Source organism: Panthera uncia, assembly GCF_023721935.1.
Source record: "Panthera uncia isolate 11264 chromosome A1 unlocalized genomic scaffold, Puncia_PCG_1.0 HiC_scaffold_17, whole genome shotgun sequence".
Taxonomy (NCBI): domain Eukaryota; kingdom Metazoa; phylum Chordata; class Mammalia; order Carnivora; family Felidae; genus Panthera; species Panthera uncia.
The window spans coordinates 132,088,666-132,094,777 of NW_026057577.1; positions in this window are offsets into that span (position 1 = coordinate 132,088,666).

Below are 6,112 nucleotides of genomic sequence, written 5' to 3' on the forward strand. Positions count from 1 at the left end.
AGAGAAAATTCTTGGCTGGGAGCAATGCAATGAAAAATATAATCAAAAAGCAAATTAATTAAGTGCTTGGAGCTTCCTTTTAGAAAAGTTTGAAAATTGCCTTGATAAGTGAATTTTATGAAATAGATGAAAACTTGGCACAGCCCCACAAGTAGATATGTGTCATGTGTCAAAGAGGGAAGTCAGGATCCGAAACACATCACCTGAGGACATTACTTTTAAGTATGTAAATGAGTACATTTGCACATTTAAAAGTACACGAATCATGCTTGAAAATAATAAGACGACCAAGAAGACCAAGATTAAGCTAATCTCTACAACTGGATGAAATGATGGATATCATCTATTAAACTTAATTTCCATTTTCATTTACTTTATTCATATTGGTGACTTATAAAGCTGATAATTAACAAAGTACTTTATTATTAAAAGCAAATCTTTGAAGAAAAGAAAAAAATGACAGTTTTGGAGAATGCTGAATTAACAGGAAAAAATGAATGCCTGTATAGAGAGTTGGCAATTCAGTGTGTGAAACAGTATTAACAGTGCAAGAAGTAGTAACAATATTCCCACCAGAGTTCTTTTTTATTCTTCCTTTACTTTACTTTTTTAAGTTTATTCATTTATTTTGAGAGAGAGCAAGCTGGGGAGGGGCAGAGTGAGAGGGAGAGGGAAAATTCCAAGCAGGCTCCGTGCTGTCAGTGCAGAGCCTGACACAAGGCTTGATCCCACAAACCCTGAGATTATGACCTGAGCTGAAATCAAGAGTCCGACACTTAACTGACTAAGCCACCCAGGTGTCCTTCTTTATTATTAATGACAGAAGAGGCAAAATTTAAAAGACCCATGCCTTACATATTTGATTTCGCAGCAAATAAAAGTTTATGTCTTTATTTTGAAAGAAAGAGGAAGAGAGAGAGAATCCTAAGCAGGCTCCACACCATTAGCAACGTGGAGCCTGACATGGGGCTGGAACTCAGGAACCACGAGATCATGACCTGAGCCGAAATCAAGAGTTGGAAACTTAATTGACTGAGCCACCCAGGTGCCCTGATTCTGCAGCATTTTAAAGAAAAGTAAAATGTTTCTAGGATACTTGAGATAAATTATAATTTAAATCATTTACAATTTTAAGATAAAATGGTATTTAACTTTTAGAAAAGGATGGAAACATATGCCATATACTAAGTGCAGAGTGATCTAAGAATAACTTTATTTTATTTAATATTCGGCACATACACAGAAAGTATGATTTATTCCAATTTGAGAGGTGGCAGGAGTAAGGCTTAGAGAGGATAAATACGTTGACCTAGCTACACCCCTATAATATCAAGATTTAATCTCCTCCACCTGCAACAAAACAAATCCCTTCTCTGTTACATCAGATTGACTTCTCCGGTGGGGCAGATGTTACAATTCAGGTTTACTGAGAAATTTATTGTTGTTTGTGACTGTTTCTTCCATTATTTGGGACAGAGTTGTGATGATTATAAATCTGTGCAGGGGAAGCTTCTAGTGTTCACAGAGACACAGATAGCACTAGACAAGTGTGCAATATCCTTGTTAGCATTTGAGGGTAATATGAGGATAGCATGCCCAGAAATGTTTGTGTTATCTATATAGAGAAAGAAAATGTCTTCAATTCCTTGTACATGTGATTCCTGAGTGATTTCAATTACTTTCCAGTAACTATGTTAGCAACTATTTTAGCTCAGGCTGTCAGCTAGCAAATTAATTTAGAAAGGTCCTCCTGAGGGTGGATTTTCTGACTCATGCTAGTTACTGAAGAACAATATAGTTAGGATTATAACTACCTGTCCTTACACTAGAAGTCAGCATCATGCGGCCCTTATTTTAAAAGTGAAGAAAAAAGGGGCACCTGGGTGGTTCAGTCGGTTAAGCATTTGACTCTTGGTTTCGGCTCATATCATGACCTCATGGTTTGTGAGGTCAAGCCCTGTGTCGGGCTCTGTGCCGGCAGGGCGGAGCCTGCTTGGGATTCTCTCTCTCCCTCTCTCTGCCCTTACACCCCTCTCAAAATAAATAAATTTAAAAAATTTTAAACTGATGAAAAAGACTTAGTGATTTGAGTGTTTATTTCCTTTTTTTTTTTTTATTTTTATTTTTTTATTTTTTTATTTTTTATTTTTTAATATATGAAATTTACTGTCAAATTGGTTTCCATACAACACCCAGTGCTCATCCCAAAAGGTGCCCTCCTCAATACCCATCACCCACCCTGCCCTCCCTCCCACCCCCCATCAACCCTCAATTTGTTCTCAGTTTTTAACAGTCTCTTATGCTTTGGCTCTCTCCCACTCTAACCTCTTTTTTTTTTTTTTTCCTTCCCCTCCCCCATGGGTTTCTGTTATGTTTCTCAGGATCCACATAAGAGTGAAACCATATGGTATCTGTCTTTCTCCATATGGCTTATTTCACTTAGCATCACACTCTCCAGTTCCATCCATGTTGCTACAAAAGGCCATATTTCATTTTTTCTCATTGCCACGTAGTATTCCATTGTGTATATAAACCACAATTTCTTTATCCATTCATCAGTTGATGGACATTTAGGCTCTTTCCATAATTTGGCTATTGTTGAGAGTGCCGCTATAAACATTGGGGTACAGGTGCCCCTATGCATCAGTTGAGTGTTTATTTCCAAAGGAATTTCTAGATCAACTTCCCAACTGATGTAGTATTGGTAAAATGAATTTATATATCTTGTATTATATTATATATGTTCATGTGCATGAGTATATACACACATATGCATGATATGTGTGTATATTATAATATATGTGATATATATGAATATATAAAAGATGTATATACAGAGGTATATGTATTCATTGTCTAGTCTAGAATGCAAGCGGCAAGAGCCTTTGTCTGGAAAGTTTCGTGCAATGCAAATAGAATCAGAGTTTTAGAAGATAAATGAACATACCCCACAGGTATTAGGACAACCTCATTTGTTCTCAACAGATTGCATTTGCAAAGCACTTGGTAAGGAATGCATGTTGCCAAAGTTAATAATCTGGTTTCTTAAAATGTAAGTTCACAACAAAGACTTTTCCATTAGACTATACATACCTAAAGTTTATTATTTTAAATATTTCAATATCCAATGGGGGTTCAACTTAGCTGTGCAAACCCGATATATTTTGTTGCACTTTTTTCTCTCATATATCTGGCGTTAGATTTAAGTAGTTAGAATATTAATTTTTAAAATGATCATATTTAAAAATAAATATACTTTAAGGTTTCTATTGATTTCTCTTATATACAGAAGTATCTACTGGTAGGTTCTTAAATATATATTCATACTTGAATGATGGGAAGTCACAAGGATTTCTATTGCCTGTAATGGAAATATGTATGCAGATTCTGTCATTGAAATGTTCCTTTTACTTTATCATATTTCACAGAACTTTATATCCAAAGGGGAAAGAGAAATTTGCAAATATTTCTATTCAATGAATAAACATAAGGACAATCCTCACAGCGCTTTGCAGATTGTGCTAAGGCATCAGACTGGCAAGAATGTAAAGGCTCCAAATGCCTTTGTTGGTCTATTTGTTTTGCACCTGCCAGCATGTATGTGTTCTAGCTGCCAACACCTGCTCCTCCAATTTATTTTGCGAAAATATACCTAATTTTTAAATGGGAGGAAAGCAAACCTTAATATTTAAAGAAAATATATTACATGAAAAAAAACCCTCTGGCATTATGTCAAAATCCAAAACTTTTCATTCAAGACAATCGTATAAAAAGCCATATTAATGTAAGGCTACACCCCAGGAATGATTCCTGCATGCTGAATAACTGAGAATTCCTGTTATATGAATTATTAGGAATTCCATTTGCTACCTAGTTAACTGATACAAAAATTTGATTACATTTTGGATCACAGACTATTTCGGGGAAAAAAAATATTTTTTTAATGGACAAGAAAAGATTGTCAGCCATTTTTTCTCTGAACAAATATTTATTTTGGCAGACCCTATTCAAGCCACTTCATTTACGTCATTAAACAAACAAAGAGATCTTTGCTTTCATGCAACTTGTAATATTGAAAAAAAATGATAGTAGTGAAAAAACACCGTATCTCTGTTTGCATGTCATAGTTTCCATTTGTGGCTGTGTTCCTGACATGTTAATGGCAAACTCTTCCATTCTTCCAATTGTACAAGTTGGATAATACGTTAAATGGTCACCTTACCAAAATAAACAATAACTAGGTAAATTATATGGAATGTTAGGTGATAAGTGCTCTAGAAAAAGAAATAGTGAAGGGTGATGGATGATATTGAGTGTGGCAGATGGTGGAGAGGAAGCTGTATGCCACTCTGGCTGTCAGACTAGGCCTCATTGCAGGTTGAATTTCTGCAAAGATTGGGATGGCTGTAATGACTATCTAGAAAAACCATGTCTACAGAGAAGAAATGACACTGAAAACATCTTAAAGTGAGCATATGTCTTAAGTCGCCAAGACAGAATAGCTGGAATAGAGAGTAAGGATGTGCAAGAGAAGAGAGTCAGATCATGTAACTCCTTTTAGGCCATAATTATGTTTTTGGATGTAAATCTACGAGAATTGAGAAAAAGCTGAGTTGGTTTCAGCAGAGAAATGACAGAAGAATGTGACTGTTGGTAGGAAAGAGATTGAAGGAGGAAAGAATGGAAAAAGGGGACCTGTTTGGGGGATCTTGCTTTTCCTATTTCCTGGCCAAAGTTTGTAATGCAATGGACTGAATTATTAATAGTGGTATTCTTGGCATTTTTAACATTTAAAGAAGTGTTTTTATGTTTTCACTACATAGTACCATGATTGTCTTATCCTTTTTATTTCTATTTTGCCAAGATTTTTGATTATTTTTGTTTCATATGGAAGCCATTGCCAAGTGCTTCCTTCTGTGCCTTGCTACATGGTTAGGTTTTTGTCCCTTTAATATGTTAGTGTGGTGACTCAAAAGCGTATGAATGCATGCATGTGTGTGTATGTATATAACATCCTTTAAATACACTTTAGTGTTCCTCAGGGATCTTTGCATGTACTTTATGATATATTTGATTGTAATACTCATTTGTTATTAACTGTTTTAATTTGATATCATAAGGAGATTAGATTTGCAATAAGGTAATGAATGAGTTTTTGTACTTTTTATATTCTCTGAATAGTATAATATTGGAATTATAATACCTGGAATGTGATATAACTCATCCATAACACTGGGTTTTCTATTTTGTTGTTAGAATAATTTTTCAACAGTGATTCATTTTATTTTATTATTAAGTTTCCACATGTATTCATAAGTCTGCTTTCTTAAATTATATTTTTGTATGCTTTAATTTAATTATTAAATATATAAAATATACTGGCAAAATGTTCATCATATTTTCCTATTTTTAAAGTACATGCTACTTTTGTGAATATCTTCTCTTTTCCTTCTATACTATTGTTACTTGTACATTTATTTTTTCTTCTTTGAGAGAAGAAGGAAATATTGCAAAAGTACTTTGGTCCTTTTAACATTTTATTTTACCTTTTAGACATTTGACTCAAATAAATGCTTTTGTAGACTCACTCATTTTAATTTTGTATTCTCTTTAATTTCTTTTTTTGTTTTAGCTACTTGCTTTCTTCCTTGTTTGGATTACTCATTAATTTTCATATTCTTACGTATACCAATTTAAGTCTTTGACTTTCAGCCTTTCTTTTAACAGTTTCTGATTTAGTTTATAAGTGGTACTTGAGTTAGCATTTGTTACGTTTTTGTAAAGTATTATTTTCATGATTCTTTACTTCTAAATATATTCCCACTCCTGTTATGATATTTAACTTGAGACTTATAGAAATGATTTTTAAAATTATTATAATTATATAGAAACATTTATTCAGTTTCATATTAATTTTGAATGTAAATATATTGTCATCTGGTAATGTGTGCTTTATAACCAAGAATAACAAACAAGCCCCACAGGCCAAATCCAGCCCCAACTCTATTTGATAAAACAAAGTTTTATTGCAACCCATGCATGTCCATTCATCTACATATTTTCTATTTTACTTTTGACTAGAAGAGCAGAGTTGAGTAGTTGCAATTGAGAC